Genomic DNA, 25344 nt, shown 5'->3' with positions numbered 1-25344 from the left:
ACCCTTTTACACCCACCAGACTGCCAAAAATTCCCAAGTCTGACAGTGACAAGCATGGATGAGGTTGTGGAACAGCTGGAACACTTACTTACTTGATAGTGGGGGTGTCAGTGGGTACCACCCTCTTACTCTAGGGGAACGATTGATGTAGCCCACAATGTGAGCCCCCTGGAGTTCCCTGGCAGTTTTGTGACTGTGTGTGTAACAGGAGACAAATGGTAATGTTGATTGATACCAGTTATATGTGTACCCTCCTGACACACAAACGCTAGAAATAACTCAAATAGACATAACGTGTAGGTTGGAAAGAGAAAGTGGTATATTTATATCATAAAATACTATACAGCTTTGAATGTGAATGGCTCACAGGTACAGGCAACACTGTAGACGAACTTCAGGAATGTTGTATGAGGCAGAAAAGCAAGTGTGAGAAAATTCATACAGCATGAGCCCATTCATACACAGTTGAGAAATGTAAAAACTAAACAAAACAAAACTAAATGTAAAATGAAACAATGTGTTTCTTAATTTAAAAGTTAAATGAAAATTAAGTTAAATTGGCTTGTCAGAAATGCTAAATTTCTAGGCTGTAGCCCAGATGTATTGAAATAGAATCTGCATTTTAATAAGACCCCTAGGTGATTTTTTTTTTTTTCTTCTGAGACAGTCTCACTGTGCTGTCTAGGCTGGATGGAGGGCAGGGGCACCATCTTGGCTCACCACAGTCTCGACCTACTGGGCTCAAACTATCCTCCCACCTCAGCCTCCCTAGTAGCTGGGACCACAGGTACGAGCCACCACACCCGGCTAATTTTTGTACTTTTTGTAGAGATGGGGTTTCACCATGTTACCCAGGCTGGTCTCCAACTCCTGGCATCGAGTGATCCACCTCCTTTGGCCTCCCAAAGTATTGGGATTATAGGCGTGAGCCACTGCCCCTGGCCCTAGGTGATTCTTATGCACACTAAAGTTGATCTTTGCCAAACAGGAAAAAGAAAAAAAAAGTAAAATCTATGTTCAAATTTAGGTTAAAAGTTAAGTTACCAGGAGGCTGAGGCAGGGGAATCGCTGGAACCCGGGAGGCGGAGGTTGCAGTGAGCCGAGATTGTGCCACTGCTCTCCAGCCTGAAGGCAGAGCAAGACTCTGTCTCAAAAAAAAAAAAAAAAAAAAAAAATTAAGTTACAATTAAATCAATCATGTTGTTAAAATCATGACGAGCAAGGGAAATAAACATAAAATTCAGGATGTGAGTTATGGGGGGCAGGGATGGAGGACGAGAAGGGGGCCTCCAAGACGATGATGAGGTGCTTGTTCAGAACCTGCCCGTGGTGCATGGTTTTCATTATATGGTGAGTCTGTGCAACATACATACCAATATTCTTTTGTATCTACTTAAGTTTAATACACACAGTTTTTAAAAAGGGGTTAGAGTGAGGGTTGGGAAGGCTGCCTGGGGGAAATAGGATCTGAGGCTGGCCAGGAAGGGTGGGGAAGTTTGGTGTTTGTGGAGCGGAAGCCACCCCCGGCTCTCTCTGGCCAGAGAAGCCCTTTGTACAAGGCCGCCCATCCCAGTCCATAACTCCATTAGCCTCCCCCAGAACTAGCCTAGCGCCGGGGAGAAAGAGTTCCCTAGGTAGGCGGGCCTGTTCGGAGGGTGTGGGCAGGTGCCCTGGCTGCTTCCTGAGTGGCCTCAGGCCCTGTACTGGAGGTCAGCTCAGTCAGTGTCACCCAGGCCTGGGGATATTTGGTTCTATTTAGCTCCTAGGAGGTTCCCAGTTTACTGTGGGAGTGTAGTTGCCTGAAGCATACAAGCAGATGTTGAGCTAGAGCCTAGGCTGGCAAAGAGCTGGTTTAGTTCAGACCACTAGTGGTATAGAGGTTAAGTGACTTGCCCGCTGGAGATTGGCAGAGCCAGGTTGGTGCGACTCCAGCATTCGGGTCCTTTCATCTGCTCCACGTTGTGCAGCCTACAGAGGGACTCAAGCTTGTAGTCTTGGAATTTCATGATTATAATTTATCCCCAAAAAGCTGTTTATAACACATGCATGTGATCGTTTGTAAAAAATTTGGAAAATACAGACTATTAGAAACAAGAAAAACATTTGCCTATAATTATTGTTTTTATTTTATTTTTAAAGTTTAATTTAATTAACTTTTTTTTGAGATAGAGTTTTGCTCTGTCGTCCAGGCTGGATTGCAGTGGCACCATCTTGGCTCACTGCAACCTTGGCCTCTCGGGTTCAAGTGATTCTCCTGCCTCAGCCTCCCAAGTAGCTGAGATTATAGGCACCTGCCACGATGACCAGCTAATTTTTGTATTTTTAGTAGAGACAGGGTTTCACCCTGTTGGTCAGGCTGGTCTTGATCTCCTGACCTGAAGTGATCCACCCGCCTCGGCCTCCCAAAGTGCTGGGATTACTGTGTGAACCACCACACCTGTCCTAATTCTTGTTTTAAAATACCCACTGTTAACATTTTAGTGTATTTCCTCCCAGTCTTTTTTCTATGCATTTAAGAAAATTACAATTAGATTAGGTGTTAAGGATGTGAATGATTCCACTTTCTCTCTTTATATATACTTTTCTCTGCTTTCTACTATTATTTCATACTTTCTGTCATTTGAATATGCCATGTTAAATATGTTGAAATTATCTTTGCTGAGCAGTCAACATTAGCAAGAATAAAGTGGGAAATGTTCATTTATTCCTGAAGAGTTTAGCAAAGATCATATATTCGGGTGATTAATTCTCTCTTTTTACTGCTTGAAAATCAACCTGCGTATAGGAGCACTTAATCTGTAAACACTCTCATGGTACTTATTTCTGGTGGGTGCCGGGAAACAGATGGGAGAGACAACTTCCTAGGAGCTCTGGTCTTGGAGCGAGGGAGGTTCATGAAAATTATACCTGTGTTCAATTGTGGCCAATAAAATAAAGAAAATCAAGTGTGAATGGTTTCCTTGATCAGGGCTTGCTTCTGAAGGGCAGAGCTGATAACGTCCTCACTTTGAGCAAAAGCCACAAAGTAGTTATCTTTCCTTACGCCTTTAGTTTTTGTTTAAAGGTTCATTACGAACTTTAGCAGTGAAAAAAAAAGTGTGGCAACTGGGTCATTCTGACCTAGAAGCAACCAAAATACTTCTGATTGCCGCAACAGACAATGATGAATCATACCTAAACAAGCTTGGTGCCTTTTCAGTTGTGAGTCGTAATCAGACTCATTGTTTTGTAGCCAGTGAAACATTTGCAGCAGCATGTTTGGGTCTGTGGGAGGAGGGAGGCTTGCAGATCTTCCCAGCAATGTGTGTGCTTGTCCACACTAGCGCAGTGGAAAGAGTGTTCATGTTATCCAGGTTTAAGCCCCGTTAGGGTTATGGCTTGTTCATTGTCATCGTGATGATACCGGTCAAAGGTATCCTTTGTTGAGCACCTGCCATATGGCAGACGGTGTAAAAGGTGCTTTACGGTCCTGGTGTCATGGAAAGCCTTCCAACAACCTTATGATAGGGGTATTATTATCTTCATTTTGCCAAGAAAACTGAGGCTCTGGGAAGTTAAGTCATTCACGTAGCCAGTAGATACCAGGCACCCGTCAATGTTTGTTGAGTGAATGAATAAATGGAAGGAATGAATGGCAGCTCCAAACTAATGGGAGAGAAACGCAAGAAGAGAGACTGATCAACATGAGACAAAAAACTTGGTGCCACAAGTTAAGGGGTTTTACAGATCCCAATGATTCATTTCTGCAGTTTTTCAGCTTCACATTCAAATAGAGACGGGGACTGGGATGGGATTTCAATGTAGGCAAACGACACAAGACAGATGGAGGAATATGTTTATGATCAGCAAAGAGATCACTCATCTTGAAAAACAAAAAGATAAATGGGAAAACACTGAAGTGCCAGCCACTGTACTGAATACTCTACTACATTATCTCATTTAATCTCACAAAGCCAGCTTTGAAGTCAGCACTGTTATCTCTGTTTATGGCTGAGGAAACTGGAGCTCAGGGAGTGAGGGAGACTGTCCAAGGTCACACAGCTCCGGAGGGTGAGGGGGCGGGGACTGGACCCAGGCACACTCAGCTCCACAGCATCCCTGAGACTCTGTCAACAGAAGCCGGGAACAACAGTTTCATTATTTATGCTTGAATTTAATTTTGTATTTGATGGAGGGAAAAAATGGATGACACACAGATGTCTTTTCTACCAACGAAACCCAACAATTGGTCCTATCCCAGGAAGAGATTCTAGCTTAGTGCAGGGAGAAAACCAAGCAGGTGGTGAACGTTTTGGGGCAGCCAGAGATAATGAACTAGGGGTGACTGGTGTGAAATTTAGTTGTGTGGACCATATTTTCTAAACCAGAATCTGCACACCATGCTCTCCCGCCATGTTCTCCTCTAGGGGAACTCCTGAAAATTTGTAGCTTGCAGGCAGAAATGTAAACACATAATCAATTCTACTATAACATGATACATGTGTTCCTAAAAATTATTGCACCATGCAAGATTGGGCAATAAAAACCACAGGATTTATGATGAATACAGGCTTAGGGGAACAGCTTTCAAAAACTTCATCAATGCCACATTTTTTAAAAAGATAAAAACCTAATAAAAAGGGCAGCACCGTTTTACACATGCTAAATGGTTAAGAGATCCATAAATACTTCAGTAGAGATGGGATTTTACCTCGAAGTCCAAAGGTAAATGAAATGAAGTTTTTTCAGTGGAAAGGTTGAAGCTCCTGAGGGCCTGCCAAATGGAGGAAGGACAGAGACCTGGAGTCCTATGGAAAGTTCTGACACCGTGTGTGGAAGGACATGGCTTTTAACACGTGTGGTGACTGGAGGTAGCTGGTAGGTGCTTGAGGCTGGTGTGTGTGTGCCTTTTGTATATTCTCAAGCAGCTCGGTTCAGTTGGGCACCATTTTTCTGAACTTATTTTTGTGTTTCTTGCGGAGGAAGTCACCAGGCACACACAAAACTCATAAGGTATTCAAATTGTTCTGTAATATATCAATCTGTCTGTACAAATCTGCAGTTTCAAAGCAAGTGTTGCAGCTGAACTGACTGTGTATGGGAACATCACTGCAACTCTTGCTGACCCTGGGTGCTTAAGTGGGGAGCATGCAGCTTTCATACCCTCAGCCTTTCTGCAAAGCTCTTCAGTTTACCCAGGGGTCCCTCAACAGTAAAGCCAGATCAGGAGGCTCACCCGTGATGGTTCCTCTTGTGTGATTTTTGAGTCGCTCCGTGATTGGGTTGGTTGGGAAATAGAGTGTGGCCTTCAATCTTCTTGAGGATAGTAATTAGAGGGGGGTGTGTGTTTCTTCTTCACATATCCCTGGTTTTTCTCTGATCGCTTTGGTGTCTTCTGTTTCTTCTCCTGGATGTTGTTTTCGTGTTTCCTTCCTTAAGTGCCATGTGACCCTTGGATTTTCCTGTGTGTTTAAGAATAGGGCGGAGAAGGTTGACTGCGAGTGTTGTGTCCACAGGTGGCGCTGGTGCCTGGCAGGTGTTGCTTTTGGGGTGCTCAGGACAGAATCAGCTGGCATTCTGGAGGCCTCTGAATGCCAGACGGTGTGTTAGTGGCTCTAGTTCTTGTTGGCTGATTCAATTTCTATCAGAAGAGCTTTCGGTACTTTTTGCCTGGGCTGAACACCTGGCTCCTGGGAGATCGGCATCTGGCCCTGGGGTGGGAGGTGGAGGGGCTACGTGCTCTGTAGACAGGATTTCACAGAAGACCCCTGGTCCCAGTGCTGCCGCACACTCCTCCCAACAGTTGTCTGGTATATCTGAGTCTCTGGATTTCCTCAGGGCCAGGTGGTTCCCCTGACCCTTCTCCTGTGTCAGCTCCACGTTCCCTCTCTAGTCTGACTTTTGGAAGTTTATGAAACCTGAACCTCTCGTTAGCTAATGGCCTCCTTTCCAATTTTTTTTTTTTTTGTCACTGTGGCTTAAAATACCTCACCCCACTTATTTATTTATTTATTTATTTTTAATTCAGTATCTTTTGAAGGTCATCTCAGGAAGGGTCAGGTACCATGTTGAATTACAAGTTAGTTCTCATACCATAATCTAAATTTCTGTTTCCATTAAACGGTATTTTTACAAGGAAAGGACTTTTCCTTTAAGAGTTTCCAGTGCCTAGCACACAGGATGACAACTAAACAATAATAATCAATAATAGAGAAATAAGGTATTTGTTGATTGAAATACGTTCAGTTCTTTGGTTACTTCTAGGTCTGATAGTCTAGGATTCGGTGATTCAAGGGGAGAGGCTGAGGAAAATCTCTAACTAGATGGGAAGGCTTGGGGTCCTTGTGTTTTCACGAGTATAGGAAAAGTTGCATTCGCCCCACTTACATGATTTGTTTTCTCTTCCCCACTTCCTGACTGTGCCCACTAAATCTCTGGTCTGTCTACATTTTGCCTGGATACGGATGTCGGAAGTGTTCATCTTCTTTCTTCTTGCTGCCCTGAATTCTTTTTTTTTCCTTTTTTTCCCTGTAAAATGCAAACACTACCTTGTAAATAGACTCTTATCAGATACCTTATGTTTCCTAGGCACTGTGATTGGCCAAGAGCGTACATCTCCATGTTCTCTGCTCTCCTGGGGATCCCAGGCAGCAGGGGAGAGAGGGAAGCACACAGATAATCATGGTCCTGGGAGGCCACCACAAGCCTGGAGCCTACACAGGAGTGGTGGGGACACAAAGAGAATAGCCAGTTCAGTTTCGGGAGGCCAGGACCACCACACAATAGAAGAGATGCTTGAACTGGGTCTTGAGGGATGAGTAGGAGTTCGTGTCATGAATGAGGAGTAAGGACTTTCAAGGCAGGAGGAACACAGCATGTGCAAAGAGTGGAGGCATGACAGGATGTAGCAGGATGAGGAGGTGCTGCTTGTGCCCCAGGCAGTCAGCAGCCAGGCAGCACCAGCAGCGCCAACCCCACATGGTTTGTCCCAGTAAAGCTTTGTGTTCTCTAGTGATCTGGAAACCTCTCAGGGAAACATTTAGTAAAAGCCAAGCCATATTTATTTATTAATGGTGGTTATATGGTTTCTAGAGCATTTTGTTGGATAGGTAGAGATTTTTCTGCTTTTTGAAAGTAATCACTTATAACCTTTGTGGCCAAAAAGAGAAAAATGCCCAAAAAATGCCTAACTGTGGCTATGATTGTCATGTTTAATGTGGAGAGGATTTGGCCAGGGGTAGAAGAGCATTATGTATAGAATAGAACAAAGAGATTTATGGCAAGAAGATGTATTGGCATTAAGCAAAGAATTGCAGATTTAAACTGAGAAGAGAGCCGCACAGCAGATGGAGTTAACACTGGAGGTGAGCTCTGGCCTGTTTAGATACTTCATTGCCATTTTCACATCAAAAGCCTATTTTTGACAGTAATGGGAAAGCATAGTTGGTTCAAAGTCATTGCAGTTCAGACCTAATGAAAGCAAACTTTGCTAATTTTCTCCTCATAATAGTAAGTTACATCAAGTTTAAAAGTTAGCAGTTTACAGCACAGTTGAAAGAAGCATGTTTTTAAAAACCTTGAATTCTTTCACTTAGAGGCAAGCACCATAGATATTTTCTTTTCTTTGATTTTTCTTTGAGAAGGAGTTTCACTCTTGTCGCCCAGGCTGGAGTGCAATGGTGGGATTGTGGCTCACTGCAATCTCCTCCTCCTGGGTTCAAGAAATTCTCCTGTCTCAGCCTCCAGAGTAACTGAGATTACAGGCACCTGCCACCACTCCTGGCTAAGTTTTGCATTTTTTAGTAGCCATGGGGTTTCACCATGTTGGCCAGGCTGGGATTGAACTCCCGACCACAGGTGATTTGCCTGCCTTGGCTTCCCAAAGTCCTGGGATAACAGTCGTGAGCCACTGCGCCCAGCCGACATTTTCTTTCAGTCCCTTTTACACATTTAATTTATTTATTCACAGGTTGCAAGCTTAGTATTGATAAGAATTGTGACTATTATCCTGGCATGTTTAATATTATATATGTGCCAGGTACCATTCCAAGCACCCTATACATAGTAATTAATAAATCCACACAACTCTAAGAAGCAAGTACTTTTCTCCCATTTTTCTGGTTAGGGAAACTGAGGCACATAAAGGTTAAGTAACTTGCTCAAGGTCTAATGTCCAATAAGTGAAGATTCAAACCCAAACCTGGGTCCAGAGCCCATCATCTTAAACACTCTACTGCTTAAACTCTTTCTCCCCTTCTCTAAAAAGATAAATAATATACACGATTTTAACATATTGTATGTATTTTAATATATATGATATCATATATAAGAATTTAAAATTATCCATAGGATCTACCTATCTTTCTATACAGTACATGTATCTTGCTGAATGTTATATCCTAAGTACGTCTGCATCATTGACAAACTCTTCATGCACATAGCTTTTATGCATTTATTGCAGGCTGTGTTAAGCATGCATTTCTTGTTGGGTATTTTGTTAGTTTCCAGTTTCCCACTGTCACACATGGTGCCCCGAGCAGCAGAAGGCATGGGGCACTCTACGTACAGACCATGTACAGTGTGCCTCCCCGACGAGTAAAGCCCCGGCACTGGGGATACTTCAGAGCTGCAGATACTCGCTCGGGCAGAACCTCCAGCAGGTGCTGCCCCTGCCTGGTGATGCAGGTGCGGGGATGGGTGGGGTCTCCACCGCCCTTTTTCGGGAGGCATTGCCCAGCCTGGGAACGAACAAGCCCACCACACAGGTTCTACCCGTTAGTGCCTGGTGCTTTTGGGGAGTGAGCCCAGGAACAGCTGGGAAATCTCCTCGCTGACTGGGGCACCAAGAGGAGTAATCCGCCTCTTTAGCCTTTGTTACAAAAGATAAATGATCTTGAACCCCCTGGGTCACATTCAAGTCACTTCTGCAGGAAGTTAGTGATCCTAGCAAGAAGAGAAAAAGCAAAGTTAAAGGTATTTGCATAATTGGAGTGGGATCTCATGATTTATTTTCTTTCCTTTTTGAATTAGGATTTGATCAGGAGTCCTGGATTTGTAAGAGTCAATTGCAACAGGGATGTTAAAGAGAGCTCTGGAGAGGAGCTGGTGTTGCCTGCCTGCCTGCCTGCCTGCCTGCCTGCCTGCCTGCCTTCCTTCCTTCCTTCCTTCCTTCCTTCCTTCCTTCCTTCTTTCCTTCCTTCCTCCCTCCCTCCCTCCCCCCTCCTTCCCTTTCTCCCTCCGTCTCTCTCACTTTTCCTTCCTTCCTTCCTTCCTTGTTTCCTTCCTTCCTCCCTCCCTCCTCACCCTTCCTCCCTCCATCCCTCCCTTTTCCCCTTCCTCTCTTTTTTTTCCCCTCCCTTCCTCCCTTCCTCCCCTCCCCTCCCCTCCTCTCCTCTTCTCAAAGGGTCTCACTTTGTCATCCTTGCTGGAGTGCAGTGGTGTGATCACAGCTCACTGCAGCCTCTGCCTCCTGGGCTCAAACGATCCTCCCACCTCAACCTCCTAAGTAGCCAGTACTTCAGGTGTGCACCACCACACCCAGTTAATTGTTATTTTTTGTAGAGATGTGGTCTCATTATGTTGCCCAGGCTGGTTTCCCACTCCTGGGCTCAAGCAGTCCTCCCACCTCGGCCTCCCACAGTGCTGGGATTACAGGTATGAACCATTGTGCCCAGCCAATAGCTACTGTTTTCTTGAAGATTTCTATAGTGGTAGAAATGGTTTGAATGAGAGAAGTGTAAGAATGTGCATCCTGGGACTCTCCAGGGAGTTTTTGTTGCTGGGGTATTCCATGGTATTCACAGCAGAGGTATTTGAAGGGACACGTGCTTGCTTATGTGCCTTAGGTCCGTGCTACCTGTAATCCTTCGGAGGCAAGCCAGGCTGCCAGCTGACTGTCTTCCACCGCAAAGCCTGTGTTCTTCTCCTGACCCTTTGTTCTCCGCACAGCGTACTGTGGCTCCACTCCAAGTACACAAACTTCCATGTAGTTTAAAAAGAATCAGTTTAACTGCTGGTGGTGAGACAGATTGGTATGTACCTGTGTGGAGAGCACTGTGACCCAGCAAAACACTTCAGGGCTAAGAAGACACGAAACGGTGGCATTTGCCATCTGACCCGGCAGGCACTGGGCAGATGAAGCTCCAGTTGGAAGGGCTACTGCTGATTTTTTTTTTTTTTTGGTTGTTGTTGTAGCTCTGGGAGCAGATACCAGCTCTGAAACCTTTTCCCTGGCTGGCTTGGCTGCCTCTCCCTGCCGAGCAGGGGCCAGGGAGTCGTGGTGTCAGGCAGACCCGAGCCTGGCTCTGCACAGCTGGGCATTACACGCCCCACGTATCCTCCTCCATCCCCAGGCGCAGATCAAAGGCACAGGCCGGGAGGCAGGAGCCCCTGCACACTTCCCACCTCTGCTGGGCTTAGCCTGCTCTTGGCTGGTTGGTCTGTGGAGTGCCTGAAATGACCAGCTTTTTGTAAGGTACGGTTTATTTGACTTCGCAAGCAAGCACCTGCTTTTGGGGGTTGGAGAGGTTTGTGTTGACTTGTTACGAAGACAGCTCTGGCCTGTGTTCAGCAGAATAATGGCAAAGCATTGGCCTCTAATAAGGTGCAGGGGAGCAGTAAACTGAGGCAAGTCCACTGAATGAATGGGTGTCCTTATTTTTACTGTTTGAAATGATATCCAAAGGGGTTGCAGATAATTAGTTTGTGTTCTTATGAATGAGATTCAAAACACTTCTTGGGCCCTGCCTGGTTGGTTCTAGAGAGAAGGTTTTCAGTGGTTTCTGCTTCCCTGGCTTTATTCTGAAGGTCCTTCTCTTCCATTCAGTTCTTACTGCAATTGGAGGGGACATAGCTGATGGCTTTGTAGTTCCATTTGAGAGCACTTAAAGATGTTCTCCAAAGAAACACTCTCTGACATTCTGTGCACAGATGTCAGAGCAGCTCAGGGCCGAGCTGTGGCTGTGGGTCAGGCAGTCTGAGTTGGAGAGACGAACAGGTTAGACACCAGTCGCCTCTCAGCCCAGCTTTTCTCCCTTCAATAACACCTGTGGAGTTTATGAGTTCCTCTAGGGAAAATCGGAGAAATCTACATGAGAATGTAGCCTTGTTTCCTGCTAGGAGGACCGGCAAAGACTTTATAGGAGACCATCCTGCGGTCTCAATGCGTTTATTGCCGTGTCATATATTGGGGGCTGACCATTACCACATTACTGGAGCACCCCATTCACCCCATCCCCATCCTTCCTTGGCTGTTGAAAATGAGACAGGCTGAGGGCGCAGTCCTGAGTGTTGCTTTTTTCTAGTCTTGTTTTCTCAAACTTTGGACACAGCAGAAGTCAGTCACCATGCTTGTGCATTGGCTGGGGAATTCTTCCAGTTGGAATGTGGTTGTAGGGAAGTTGGAAGAGGAGGGAGCCTGGGTCAGTGGTTTCTGGAATTTGGGGTGTTCTGGTAAGATTTGGGTGGGGTCATGTCCCTGTGGCTGGCCAGGGTAGTGGCCCTAAAGGGCCAGGTTGGCAGGGCTTCTAGGAGAAGGCCATCTCCCAGAAGGAGATGGAACCCCAGGTTGGAGGGTACATAGTGTATTTTGGATGTGATTCAGAATGGAGGCAGCGAGGCAGAAAGGGAAGGGAAAGGGAGGCGGGGCAGGAAGCCAGGGTTGGGGTTTCGCTCTTGTAGACTTGACTGCAGACCATGACCCTTCCTTCTCTGCCATGGATCCTTCTGGAGGAGAGGGAATCACACCGCTTGAGGCTTTGTGCACAGGCGGGCTCTGTGGGCATCTGTGAATGAGCGGACGGCAAGCGAGGGCAGGCCATGGGGATCGGAACACTTGGCATCCTGACCTTGCAGCTCTCTCTTCAGACCCCCATGCCTACTCTTCTCCATGACAGTGACACCACCACTGCCTCCGACTCTTTCTAAAGCCCGAAGTCAGCTAGGCTCCTCGTGCTGCTCACCCTGCACAGCTGCAGTCTTTAGTTCTCTTTGAGTCTTGGTCTATTGCAGTATCCTCCTAGACGCCTTCCTTAGGAAGCTGTAGGAATCTCTCAAACACAGCCTCATCAGCCCTGCTTAACTCCTTTGGTGACTTGACATGGTTAATTTCAAACCCTTAGCAGGGCTTAGGCTGAACGGGCCCCTCATTGCCCTCCTACCCCCTGTCCCTGCATACACCTCGTGCTGGAAGGACCTGTGTTGCCCAGGCACACAATAGGTGTCTCACCCTTAGGTCTAGCCGATGCCTTGTGTACCTTCGCCCCTTCTTTTCAGACAGCAAACCTGTACTCAACTTTGACGACTGAGCCTTCCATGAGGCCCACCAAGACTGACCTGATAGAATTTTCCATTCCCTTCTCTGTTTCCCTCCAGGCCTTCTTGCCTGCATCTCTTCTATTTTGCATTACACTGCTGACCTGCACTTCCTGTGTTTCTGTGAGGTTCTTCAGGGCAGGAACTGTATCTAGTTCAGTTTCACCCTTCGCTCTAAGTGGTAATGAAATATTTCTGCCAAGGATCCAATTTAGATTATGTAAGCATTTACCTTTGTTTGAGGCAAAATCATGATTCTGGAAGAGGAAGGTTCTTTGCTTCTCACAGGGCAGGCATAGAACAGGCCAGAAGCTGTCCATGTGTGGCTTGGGACAGACCTGGCTATCTGTACTTGAGCCCTGAGACCCTGAAGGCCCCCAGCTGCATCTGCTCTTGGAGCCTGGGGTGGGCCTGGGTGGTGATCGAGCAGGATCTGCAGCGTGGGATCATCGGCAGAGTCAACGCCATTCCCTTTCAGATCCACTCTCCTGTAAGAAACTGTTCTGGGCTCTGAGGGGAACAAGGGGAAGAGGGGTATTGGGTGAGCTTCCTTGCTGCATTTAGCAACTCAGTCCCTGGGGGAGGTGTAGACACTGATACACTCCCTGTGGCCTCAGGGAGAACAAACCCAGAGCCCAGTGAAGGTGCAGTATGAGCAAAGTGCTGGGGCAGGGGGAGGGCAGAAGAGGGAGCAGTTGATTTTGGCTTAAGTGTAAACTGAAGAGAGAACAGACACGGGGCGCGGCCGAGTAGCAGTGTGTTCGTGAAGAAGGAATCAAAGCGCACATCTTGTACTTTGATGCCCATAGGAAGGGCTCTCCTCTGGCCCCTCTGCCTTTGTTTGGAGCAGAAAACAACAAAGTGAGTTCAGGTAACACCTGGGGCAGTGGGAATTAGTTAATTAGTTTTCTGGAATTCTAACAGCGGTGGCATCCCAGGGGCCTAAATTAAAGCCTCAGATGTGTTTATTTGGTACACCTGGGGCTTTAAAGGCTAATCCAAATGGTTTCAGAGAGGACCTCAGTCTGTTTCTTTCTCTCTGTAACCTTAAGCATGTGGTCTTCCTTTTCCTCTTCTACTCTCCTTTTTAGGGGTTGTTTTCTAGGGACCTGCAGTGTCCCGGGCACCATGGGAAGTAAAGAGGTGACTGGAATGGTCTCTGCTGTCAAAGCCCTTCAAGTTTAGTTGGGAAGCTAGCAGAAGGGGGGATAAGCGACTAAATGATATAATATCTAGTCAGAGAGGCACGTTTCAATAGGTGTACTCCTAAGGAAGCCAGAAGTTTAATTAATTCCATTGGAGAAACTGCTCTGTGAGAGTGAATAAAATTAAGATTAAGACTTAAAATTAAGTCTCTGGTTAACATCTAGAAATTAGAATTATGGGCAGTTAATTCCAATTTTAGAGAGGAAACTGGAACTTATTAACATCTAGTTTATGCCAACTCCCCTACATGTTAATTTTAGTCCTCACTACAGCTGTGTAAGGTGGTTCTTAGTATCTCCATTTTATAAAAGAGGAAATGGAGGTTCAGAGAGGTTAGGTAACTTGCCCATGGTCACACAGCTTGAAAGCAGCATAACCATGAATCAGGCCCCAGTGGTCTTATTGAAAAGTGCATGCTTTTACCACTATAGCAGACAGATTATGAACAGTTTGCAAAGCCTAAGTTTGAGAATAATTTTTGATGTTGGTGAAGTCCAATGATAATGAGAAGTTTATTATTTCCTAACTTGAAGGGACCTGTAAGGCCCTCTCTGTGATTCCTGCTGGTTTTGATCTAACTGGATGTTGCGACTGGGAACCCAAGAGCACTGTGTTCTCAGCACCTTGTGGGCCTCGGTGGCCATATATGTGTGCAGGGGGTTTGAACCCCTGATGTGTGCTGCTGGGTGGTGTGAAGAAATGGGTACTGATGCCTGTCTGTGAATGGACTGGAGAGTGGGGAGGAGTTGGGTCTGAGGAGTGGGCAGTACAGGGAAGCTGTGGCTTTATTTTTCTCAGCAAAATGACTAGTGTGCAGCACCCAGGAGCACCTAGAGCCAAGTATTATCTAAGGAAGTGAGTCCCAGCCCATTTTGGGACTCAGCGCTGTTGTTGACAGATGGAGGCTTCATTTAGACAGAGGTGCCTCATTGCATGATTGGTAAAAGGTGGAGTGAAGGGACCTCAGAGAGGAGTAGGGAAATCATTCGGACCCCGATTTTAGTTGGATGCTTAACCCTTCTAGTCTGAGAGCTATTTATTTATTTATTTATTTATTTATTTATTTATTTATTTTTATTTATTTTGAGATGGAGTCTTGCTCAAGTTGCCCAGGCTGGAGTGCGGTGGCGTGATCTCCGCTCACTGTAAGCTCTGCCTCCCGGGTTCACGCCATTCTCTTGCCTCAGTCTCCCAAGTAGCTGGGACTACAGGTGCCCACCACCATGCCCGGCTAATTTTTGGTATTTTTAGTAGAGTCGGGGTTTCACTGTGCTAGCCAGGATGGTCTTGATCTCTTGACCTCGTGATCTGCCTGCCTCGGCCTCCCAAAGTGCTGGGATTACAGGCGTGAGCCACCGCGCCCGGCCGAGCCTTTTAAAAGAAATCCATTTTTCACCTGTAGGCAAACCTTTGGATGTTCTATTCTAAGGAGGGAAGAGGAGGGGAGGGGTCACTTAAGGAGGGGCCAGGGCAAGAATGTTTTCCTTGGAATGGGCTGGAATCAGAAGGCTGCTGCTCTCATCCCCAGGGAAGGGCCCATGGGGCTGAGGGTGCAGGTGGAGGAGCGAACACTGGCCGCCCGTCTGTCCCGCGCCTGTCTGCCTGCTCACCTCCACGCAGGGGACGGGTCTGCAGGCCACATTCTTAGAATGCTCTTGGTTTTTTGTTTGTTTGTTTTTTAATTGAGACAAAGTCTCACTCTGTCGCCCAGGCTGGAGTGCAGTGGCGCATTCTTAGCTCACTGCAACCTCCGCCTCCTGGGGTCAAGCGATTCTTGTGCCTCAGCCTCCCGAGTAGTGAGGATTACAGGCGCCTGCTACCACGCCCGGCTAACTTGTAGTTTTAGTAGAGACAGGGTTTCACCATGTTGGCCAGGCTGGTTTCGAACTTCTGACCTCAGGTGATCCACTCGCCTCGGCCTCCCAAAGTGCTGGGATTACAGGTGGGAGCCACCGTGCCCGGCCTGCTCTCGGGTTTCTTTGTCTGGCTAGAAATGTTTCTTTTTAGATGAGGCTACAAAATGTGCCCCAGGCTGGAGGGCAATGGCACGATCTCAGCTCACTGCAACCTTCGCCTCCCAGGTTCAAACGATTCTCCTGCCTCAGCCTCTGAGTAGCTGGGATTACAGGCGCCCGCCACCTCGCCTGGCTAAGTTTTGTACTTTTAGCAGAGATAGGGTTGCATCATGTTGGCCAGGCTGGTCTCGAATCTCCTGACTAAGGTGATCCACCTGCTTCAGCCTCCCAATGTGCTGGGATTACAGGCATGAGCCACCACACCTGGCCAATCAGCAGCTTTCTATGGCAGCTCCCCTTTTGGCAAAGCACCATGATGAGAGAACCCAAGGCAATCCTTTTCCTAACCCAAAGTTTTGAGCATGGCTGGACAAGTGAACACCATTTTTAAAAAGGAACTTAAAAAAATGCATCCTTTTCTGAAAGAAAAGGGATTAATCTTTCCAATGAATCTTTGCTTTCAGTAAAGCATACTAAGGGCCATCATTGGACATTCTAAAATTGTTCCAAATGTGTGACCTTGGACAAGTCACCCGGCCTCAATTTCCTAATGTGTAAAATGAGAACCACGTTACCTGAGTTTTAGGACTGTGATGAAGTAAAGTTACAAATGGAAAGCAAGAAAAATCTCTGCACAAAGTAGTCCTGACAGCAGCTATTGATTGTTTAAAATGTTTGGGGTTTGTGTTGCTAAAGAAAATAACAAAGATGGCCAGGCGCAGTGGCTCACACCTGTAATCCCAGCACTTTTGGAGGCTGAGGCGGGTGGATCACCTGAGGTCGGGAGTTCAAGACCAGCCTGACCAACATGGAGAAACCCCGTCTCTACTGAAAATACAAAATTAGACGGGCATGGTGGCGCATGCCTGTAGTCCCAGCTACTCGGGAGGCTGAGGCAGGAGAATCGCTTGAACCTGGGAGGTGGAGGTTGTGGTGAGCCAAGATCGCGTCACTGCGCTCCGGCCTGGGTGACAGAGCGAGATCCCATGTCAAAAAAAAAAAAAAAAAAAAAGAAAGAAAGAAAAAGAAAAAAGAAAAGAACAAAGATGTGAAGACAAAGAATGCTTTTATATCCCATGCCCCCTCCCTTCATCTGCAAAACCAAGACAATAATACTTTTGTCATTGAGCTGTTGGAAGAAAATTTCCTGGCACATAGTATATAGGAAAGAAATACTGGTTTTCTTATTCTTCCATTCATACTCTCTTTCAGTAAATAAATACACACATATATATGTATATAACATATGTCCTTACTGATTTATAAGAACATGGACCACTTGTTTTTATATGCTTATATGTGGTTTATGTATGCATGAAAATATTATTTGCGTTGTAAAATATATACACACATAGTTGAATAGATAAATTAGCTATAAACTGAAGTTTTGATATTTTGTATGTGCTCACTTGGGATACATGTTGTAACATACAAGCTCTGTAATAGGGACCTTACCAGCTTTCTCACGTGGTTCTGGGAGAATAGGTAGAACCTGCTCTCGAAAGAATTGCAGGACTTTCTTGGCTCCCAGCATGATGAAAACCCTGCCATGCTCAGGAGCGCGTGTCACTTTGTGTGTGAATGCGGGCTTAGTCTCTTTAGGCCGAGGCTCTAGTGCTGTCCTTTAGAACTTCAGAGGAATGCCTTAACTTTCGGTAAAATCAGGAAATGTCTTGTCACTACTAGAAAAGGCACCAGAAAGTAATGATAATACAGATTTATAACTCTGAAAATGAGGATGTCTGAGAATTTTACATTCTGCTAGTTTAAACTTTTTTTTTTTTTTTGAGATGGCATCTCACCCTGTTGCCCAGACTGGAATGCAATTTTGCAATCTCAGCTCACTGCAGTCTCCACCTCCTGGGCTCAAGTGATTCTCCTGCCTCAGCCTCCCGAATAGCTGAGATTACAGGTGTGCCACCACGCCCAGCTATGTTTTGTATTTTTAGTACAGATGGGATTTCACCATGTTGGCCAGGGCGATGTCGAACTCCTGACCTCAAGTGATCTGCCTGCCTCGGCCTCCCAAAGGGCTGGGATTACAGGTGTGAGCCACCATGTTCGGCTGTGCCAGTTTAAATTTCTTAACACTACTTTTCCTGGAAGAGATTCTTTGGAGATGGGCTTTTAATTCCAGACCAGGCACTAGCTGTGTGTCTTCAGACAGGTCCAACCTTTCCAAACCTTACTTTCTTAGTTTCTTCATATGGGATAAAAGTAGGGAGAGAAGTATCTAGAAGACAGGGTTGTTGGCAGGATGAAATTAGATAATTCTTTACAGGTGTCCTTCCTTTGCTGTCGGTCTGCAGTCTACCATGAGCTTCAGCTGTTCTTCTACTGAGCTTCCTTATAATGCCTGTCATTCCCTTCTTGCCGGCCTTTCATTTATTTTTAAAATGTAACCATCCTTTTTTCAAAAAATATAAATATGCACACAGTCTAAAAAGTTAAATTATAAGCTTTAAAATGAAAAATGAAAATGAAAAACCTATTTCTACCCCAATTCCTGCTTCCTAGAGACAACCATTTTTAAATCGACAACCCTGAGATTTTGCATTTCAGAAAATGTTTTGTTTTGAGATTTTGAGAAAATGTTTTGTTTTGAGATTTTCAGAAAATGTTTTGAGATTTTGCATTTCAGAAAATGGGTTCACTCTACTCTCGCTTTGATTATTATTTTGGTTGAGTATTCTAGGTAGGAAATAATTCTCCCTCAAAATTTTCCGGGCATTATTTCGTTATTTCCTAGTGTCCAGTATTGCTTTTGAGAAACCCAAAGTCTTCCTGATTATTTTAAGCCCTTGAATGTGACCTGTTGTTTCTTCACCTCTTTATCTCCAGGGTTCTGAAATTTCATGGATGTGCCTCCATGTGTATCCTTTTCATTTGTTGTGCCGGGCTCTTGATGGGTCCTTTAAATCTGGAAATCTGTGGTTTTCAGCTCTGAAAAATATTCTTCGGGAATATCATTTTCTCCTTTTTCTTTTTTTATTCTTCTAGAACTCCTGGGCTTCATGGATTGATCTTCCAGTTGCCTTTTTTTCCCCCACGAACCCCCAAAGAGCTTATTTTCTAATAGAATAAAGATATTAAAAGGAAACATTAAAACCTTTTCTCTTTGTGGGTATTTGCTGTCTGATTAGTCCTTTCCTAGGTAATGTCTCAGTTGTCCCACTTTAAGACGAAAAAAAGAGAATGGTTAAATGTGTAAATAGGAGCCACATTAATGAAATGTTTCAGAGTAGCCTTCAGCATGGCCAAGAGGAGCTATTTTTCTCTCATTTTGGAAATAATATGGTAGGAAAATGACATTGAAAACTACTGAAAAAACTTTGGCTTCATACTGTAGTTGTCCTGTTATGCAATAACAAAATCATTTCAATTTTCTTCTCTTTTCCATTCTTTGTATCTTGATCTTCAACTTTGCCTTGTAGCCCTTCTACTAAAGTTTACATTTCTGTTATTGTTTAAACAGTTTTTAAGAATTCTGTCTCGTTTTCTCCACGTTTACGGTTCTTGTTTTGTGGATACATTCTCCCTCTGAAGATATGAACTGTGGCAGATGTGTTTCCTTTGTGGTTTTTGTTTGCTCTCTTTTGTCTCTTTGTTTCTTTTAGTGTCTTACATTTTATGTTTAAGGATTTTCTCAAAAGCCTTGTGATGCTGATGATCTTCGGATGTCTGCTTATTTTTAAGTCAGCATAGAAAGTTGCTGATTGGCTGGGTGTGGTGGCTCACGCCTGTAATCCCAGCACTTTGGGAGGCTGAGGCAGGTGGATCACCTGAGTCAGGAGATTCGAGACCAGCCTGGCCAACATGATGCAACCCCGTCTCTGCTAAAAGTACAAAAATTAGCCAGGCGAGGTGGCGGGCGCCTATAATCCCAGCTACTCTGAGACTGAGGCAGGAGAATCGCTTGAACCTGGGAGGCGAAGGTTGCAGTGAGCTGAGATCGTGCTATTGCACTCCAGCCTGGGAAACAAGAGAGAAACTGTCTCAAAAATAAATAAATAAATAAATAAATAAATAAATAAATAAATAAATAATAAAATAATAAAAGAAAGCTGCTGGTTGACTGCTGGACCTCACAGAAGGTGATTAGATATGGATCTGTTATACTGAGTACCCCCAATTTTCAATATCTGTCCGTCCTTAAGCATGACTGTACTTTAGGGGAGCCAATGGGAGAAAAGAAATGAGAGAAGGGACATTGCATCATTTGAGTCAATTTCCCTGTTTTCACCCCTGCATCTCATACCTGTGGCCAGCTATGTCCAAGAGTCAGATTCTCTTTGGTTTAATTTGTCCTGAGTAAACTCCCAGACTTCTGCAGAGAAGGGGAAGGGGCAGCTCGGGAAGGGAGAGAGAGTCCTCCCATTCTTCAGCCCTACTTTTCACCTTGTTGCCTGGAATTCCTAAGCCTTCTCTGGGTTCTGTACATTTGAATTGGTTTGCTTCTCAGGATGCCTCACCAAATTCAGGACTGGGCTTTAGTTCTGACTCTTTCCAAGTCTAGCCCTACTTCTCCTCTGCTTTGAATATGCTAACTATTGTTGGCATATCTTGTCTGCTGTGATTTTCTCTCCTGTCTCTTTGTCTTCGGGTGCTTATACCTGCACATTCCTTCATTGTCCTTTTAGTGAGGTTTTGAAGGGACTAGAGACAATGCATGTTCTCCATCTGTCCCATTTCACCAGAAGCCTCCTCTCCTTTCTTTGTCCCTGCCTTTAATAGTTGCTTATCTTCCTTGAAGCTTCTGCCCTGCACTTATTCTAGTTGAACTTCAACTCAACCTAAAAATTCTCATTCTACCCGAGTCCTCTAAAGGACACGGACTTACCAGTACCATGGGAGAAGAATAGCTCAGGTCAATGTCCCAGCCATCTAGAGCATGTTGAGATAGCTCACCGTTGCCACTTCAAACTGACCTGGGTCAGTTGGCTTCATCTGGTCAAGCCCGTGGGTGCTTCTGGGATCAGAAGGGCCAGTGGAAGTTAGGTCCTGGTGCTGGGATTCGAACTGACATAGAGCTGTATTTGAGGTTGATTTGGTGAAACACACCCACATCTGATCACCTCCCATGAAGCCCACCAGGCAACCAGTTGCATCTCCATGTACAGAATTTCCAAGCAACTTTTTGTGCCTCACTCTTATCAAAGGTCCTATTGAAAGAGTATCCGCCCGGCCTCCTGCCTGCATGTCTTCCCTCCAGTTTTATCCCAATCATTTCTGTCTGATTGACAGGCATTTTCTTTACTATCATCAGTCTCTAGCTCTGCGGCTCCAGGGAGTGACTGTCACCTATACAATGTCTGATTTTCACCCTTGGGTTTGTTTTTGTTATTCTATCACTATGTCATCTTGTAAACCATTTACTCTTAGGCAAATGAACTTCTTTCTTTTTCTAGAGTATGTCTGTTCCCTTGGAGTTTTCATGCCTTTGCACTCTCCTGTCCTTTCCGCAAATGCTGTTCTTAGTTTTTTTCCAAAAATATCCTATTCAACCCTCCTGGCCTGCTTCCGGTACCAGCCCCATTGACAACACAAGTTCTCACTGATTTCTCTCCACTTTTAAGTTGTAGTACTTATGGACAATAGTGCTTTTTTTTGGTCACTTGTCATTTATAATCTGAAGTTCTTTTCCTGTGAATGCCCAGATTTAACTAGAAATTAATGATCATGCACTGAATATACTGTGTCTCTCTTACTCTCCATAACGAACAATCAATTTTTCTAAGTGCCCATTTTACAGATGAGAACACCAAGGCCTGGTGATTAAATCACTTTGCGCCGGGTTGCACCTGCTCTTTACAGACCAGTACAGCCAGGCTTTTCTGCATTAAGGTGAAGGCTGTGGTTTGGCCATCATCACTGCCCTGATGGGCACTGCTTCAGATTCTGTAGTTGAAGGGCATCACACACCAGCCTTAAGAGAAACTGGTCCAGGCCTTGGAATGCAGGCGGTGGATGTGATGTGTTAGGGCATGGAAGAAATCCCACAGGCAGTTTGCAGACTTCAATAACTGCAGCAGGGGTCTAGCAAAGAGACCATGGACAGAGAGCCAGTGGTCAGGGCCGGGCCAGGGAAAGAAGGACCATCCCAAGGAAGCCTTTTGTAGGTGTTGTCTCCATGTGGCGTTTGGGAGGATTGAAGCTTTAGTGTTTGACCCTGAACTAGGCTCTTCTCTTTCTGGGTCTTTAGTTCTCCACTGGTCAAATGCAAGATTCCAGTGGGTCAAAGAGCTCCGGATGTGCCTCCATGACAGGCCTGGTCTGGCCCGAACCTTCCCCACCCGGCAGGTGTGGCTTTGCAGTCAGGGCCTGTCTGTAAGATAGGGCCCTGCCATGGTATCTAGAGAGTCCCCACACTGTTTGGTTGTGGCCACAATGGAATAACAAAAAGAACCACAAATTTTAATACTGTTGCAATGCCTCCTCATTCTTCTTTAGTGGTATGTACTTACTGTTCTGATGTCAAATGCATCATTAGATAGGGAGTGGTACTCATTTTTCCTTTCACTATTTATTTACAGACATTAAAACTTTGATGTTTGTTTAGGGCTATAAAATAAAGTTTTAATTTTGTGAGTGTGAAAACTTTACTGGGCGGGCGTGGTGTCTCATGCCTGTGGTCCCAGTACTTTGGGAGCTCTCTTGAGCCCAGGAGTTCGAGACCAGCCTGGGCAACATGGCAAAACCCCGTCTCTACAAAGAATGCGAAGATTAGCTGGGCGTGGTGGCATATTCCTGTAGTGCCAGCCACTTGGGGAGGCTGAGGTGGGAGGATAAGAGGTTGCAGAACCGAGATCATGCCACTGCACTCACTCCAGCCTGGGCAACAAAGTGAGATCCTGTCTCAAAAAACAAACAAACAAAAACCCTACTTTTCTATGCCATGTTGTTTTTTGCTTCTCTCTTTCTCCATCTTTCTCTTCCCCATTCTATTTCTTTTCTTTCTTTTTTTTTCAGCAAGCGTTTCTGCAGGCTATGTATCTCTAGATTCAAATGTATCATTTATAAAATGGGCTTCATCATACCTCTTCCGTGGGCTACCATGTGTGTGAAGTAGGGAGCGTGCCCAGTGTCTCGCACACAGTGCCTGGACAATGGATATTACTTTGCCTTCTTTGTTTTTATTGCCCCGTCTACATCAGGCCTACATGTCCCTCCGCTGCTGGGGTCTCCTGGGTGCCAGTCAGCTGTGAGGTCAGCTGAACAGGACCTTGGGCAGGGAGGGTCTGGATGCCCCGATGTGTTCGTTCCGTCAGGGGACACGGTTCTGCAGGGGCTGCATATAAAATGAGTCCGACTTAAAACTTCTTCCTGTGTGCCTTAAGCTCTGTAGACAAAGATGCTATGGAAATAGAGGGCATTTGGGATGTTATTAGCTGGCGGCAGCTTTAAACATACCACCCTGAGTTGAGAATAATGCAGGTGTCCCCAAATGTGGCTGGCAACCCCTCAGTCACATATTAAAGTCTGCAACAGATCAAGAAAAAAGGCAGACGAGAGGACCCTGCAGCCTCTTCCGCTCTCTTGTTAGGTTACTCCGGCTGCTGACCTCTCTCTTTCAGGAGCACTTTCTTTTTGTTGGGGCTAATTCCTGAAGCAATCCTCCCACAGCTCATTTCCCCAGGCTATAAGCAGAGGCTGACCAAGGGGCCCTGCGGTCAGAACTTATTGCCACAAGCAGGAAGTGGTTAATGCCTTCCATTTACTTTTAGTTGGAAGAGGAAAGGCTGAATCTTCCTTACAATAGGGGCAGGAAATCAACGTGACTATACCAGTTATTATACCTTCCGGAGGGAAAGCAGAGCTCTTTCAGGGCACCAAGGATGACATCTTGAAGCTACTCTGCCACCAACAGAACAAGGACGAGGGGAATTTATTACACATGGCTTGAGTGAGAGTGAATGGGAGATCTCTGCTGGCTGGTGAAGCCAGTCACAACACGGGCGTGTGTGCAGTCATTGTAGATGAAGGCAGGAAACTGCCATTCTGTGGTCATTTCAGTGCAGGCATCTGGTGCCATTTTGTAAGTCAAATGCTACTTTAAAGATGAACAGGATAGTAGACAGGAGACATACAAGAATATAGAACAGTTTGAATAATCTGATCCATTTCCTTTCATCCCTTGTCGAGTTTACGAATGTCTTTTCTCATATCTGGAAAACTCCAGCAGGTATATGGCAACAAGAAACCCTTAATAAGTTTCAAAAGTAGAGTTTCTAAAGACCACAGTCTTTTTTTTTTTTTTTTTTTTTTTGAGACGGAGTCTCGCTCTGTCGCCCAGGCTGGAGTGCAGTGGCGCAATCTCGGCTCACTGCAAGCTCCGCCTCCCGGGTTCACGCCATTCTCCTGCCTCAGCCTCCCGAGTAGCTGGGACTACAGGCGCCCGCCCCTGCGCCCGGCTAATTTTTTCTATTTTTAGTAGAGACGGGGTTTCACCATGGTCTCGATCTCCTGACCTTGTGATCCTCCCACCTCGGCCTCCCAAAGTGCTGGGATTACAGGCGTGAGCCACCACGCCCGGCCAAGACCACAGTCTTGATTATAATCTATTAAACACTGGAAGTAAATAATATGAAGCTGAACTCACCCCCCCGTCGCCATCTTGACTGTTTAAAAATTAAACACACACTCCTGTATAATTAATGGATCAAAGAGGGAATCAGAGGGAAATGATAAACTGTTTAGAAAGAAAAGAAAAGGAGAACACTTCACACTAAACCTTGTACCATAGCAAAGGAGGTGCCCAGAGGATAACATGTAGCCTTAAATGTCTTCGTTGTTAATGAAGATGAAAAACAAAGATGACAATAAAGTAACTATTTTGAAAAGTTTGAAAAAAGTACAAGTTAAACCAAAAGGAAGTAGAACGGAAATATAACAAATAGCTAAATATAATGAAATAGAAAGTAAATGGAAAACGTTAAGGACATATACACATTTAAATGCCTGTTCTTGGGAAGGACTGAAAATAGAAATTTAACCATATGTATAATCAGGGAGAAATGTCGGAACAAATATCAGCATTTTCACTCAAGGGAAGCAACCATTAAAATTATTCTAAAACCATTTGCAAGAGGGTTGAGCAAAATGCTTATATCAAGGAAAAGAAAAAACCAATAAAAATGTGTATTATAGTATGATTATAATTATGTGAATACAATCTCCCGTCCCTTCCCACCTGCAAGTTGTGCAAAGATTTAAGTCTAAAACAATACATCAAAATACATGAGTGGGAATGAAGTATTGATTCATGCTAAACAGATGAATCTTGGAGACGTTGTGCTAACGTTAGATAGAAGCCAGTCACAAAAGACCTCGTACTGAATGATTGCATTTATACAAAGTGTCCAGAATGAGCAAATCTATAGAGACAGAAAATAAATTAATCATTGCCTCCAGCTGGAGAGGTTGGAGGGTTTCAGAATGATGGGTCTGGGGTTTCCTTTTGGGGTGATGAAAGCGTTCTAAAATTGATCTTATGATAGTTGCAAAACACTGTGAATATACGAAAAACCATTGAGTTGTCTACTTCAAGTGGTAAGGTATGTGAATTATATCTCAAGCTGCTGCAGAAAAAAAATCACAGTGATTCTCTGTGATTTTTGGGGGGATAGAAAATAAATCTCTTGGGGGATAGAAATGTCAGTGATTTTCCTCGTTTTCCCACTCCTCTGTGATTTCCAGGTTTTCCAGATTTAATTCTGTATTACTTGAATAATGGAAACATTTAGTAGATTAAAAAACATTTTAAAGGAATGAGAATAATCAGCCTTTTACCAGCAAAGACAATGATGGGAGACCTGCTAGCCTATCTTTCGGG

General features: G+C 45.0%; 1 protein-coding gene across 34 annotated transcripts in view; it reads left to right on the top strand.

The window, feature by feature from the left end:
* Nucleotides 1–25344, top strand: part of GREB1 (growth regulating estrogen receptor binding 1) — a 160190-nt gene that overhangs the window by 48268 nt on the left and 86578 nt on the right. For 18 of the 34 annotated variants that reach the window (XR_012422657.1, XR_012422658.1, XR_012422659.1 and 15 more), the window contains exon 1: nt 10000–10453. The exons of 8 other annotated variants lie outside the window; for them this stretch is intronic. The gene's annotated coding sequence lies outside the window, so the exon portion shown is untranslated. Of the gene's footprint in view, nt 1–4640; nt 4705–9999; nt 10454–13015; nt 13163–25344 lie in introns of those variants that run through there. 8 more of the 34 variants (XM_065527409.2, XM_074012336.1, XM_074012326.1 and 5 more) reach the window with 3 other exon arrangements.

This window comes from Macaca fascicularis, chromosome 13 (genome assembly GCF_037993035.2).
Source record: "Macaca fascicularis isolate 582-1 chromosome 13, T2T-MFA8v1.1".
NCBI classification, from domain to species: domain Eukaryota; kingdom Metazoa; phylum Chordata; class Mammalia; order Primates; family Cercopithecidae; genus Macaca; species Macaca fascicularis.
The sequence above is the reverse complement of the archived record's forward strand: the minus strand, read 5'-3'. Positions and strand labels throughout refer to the sequence as shown.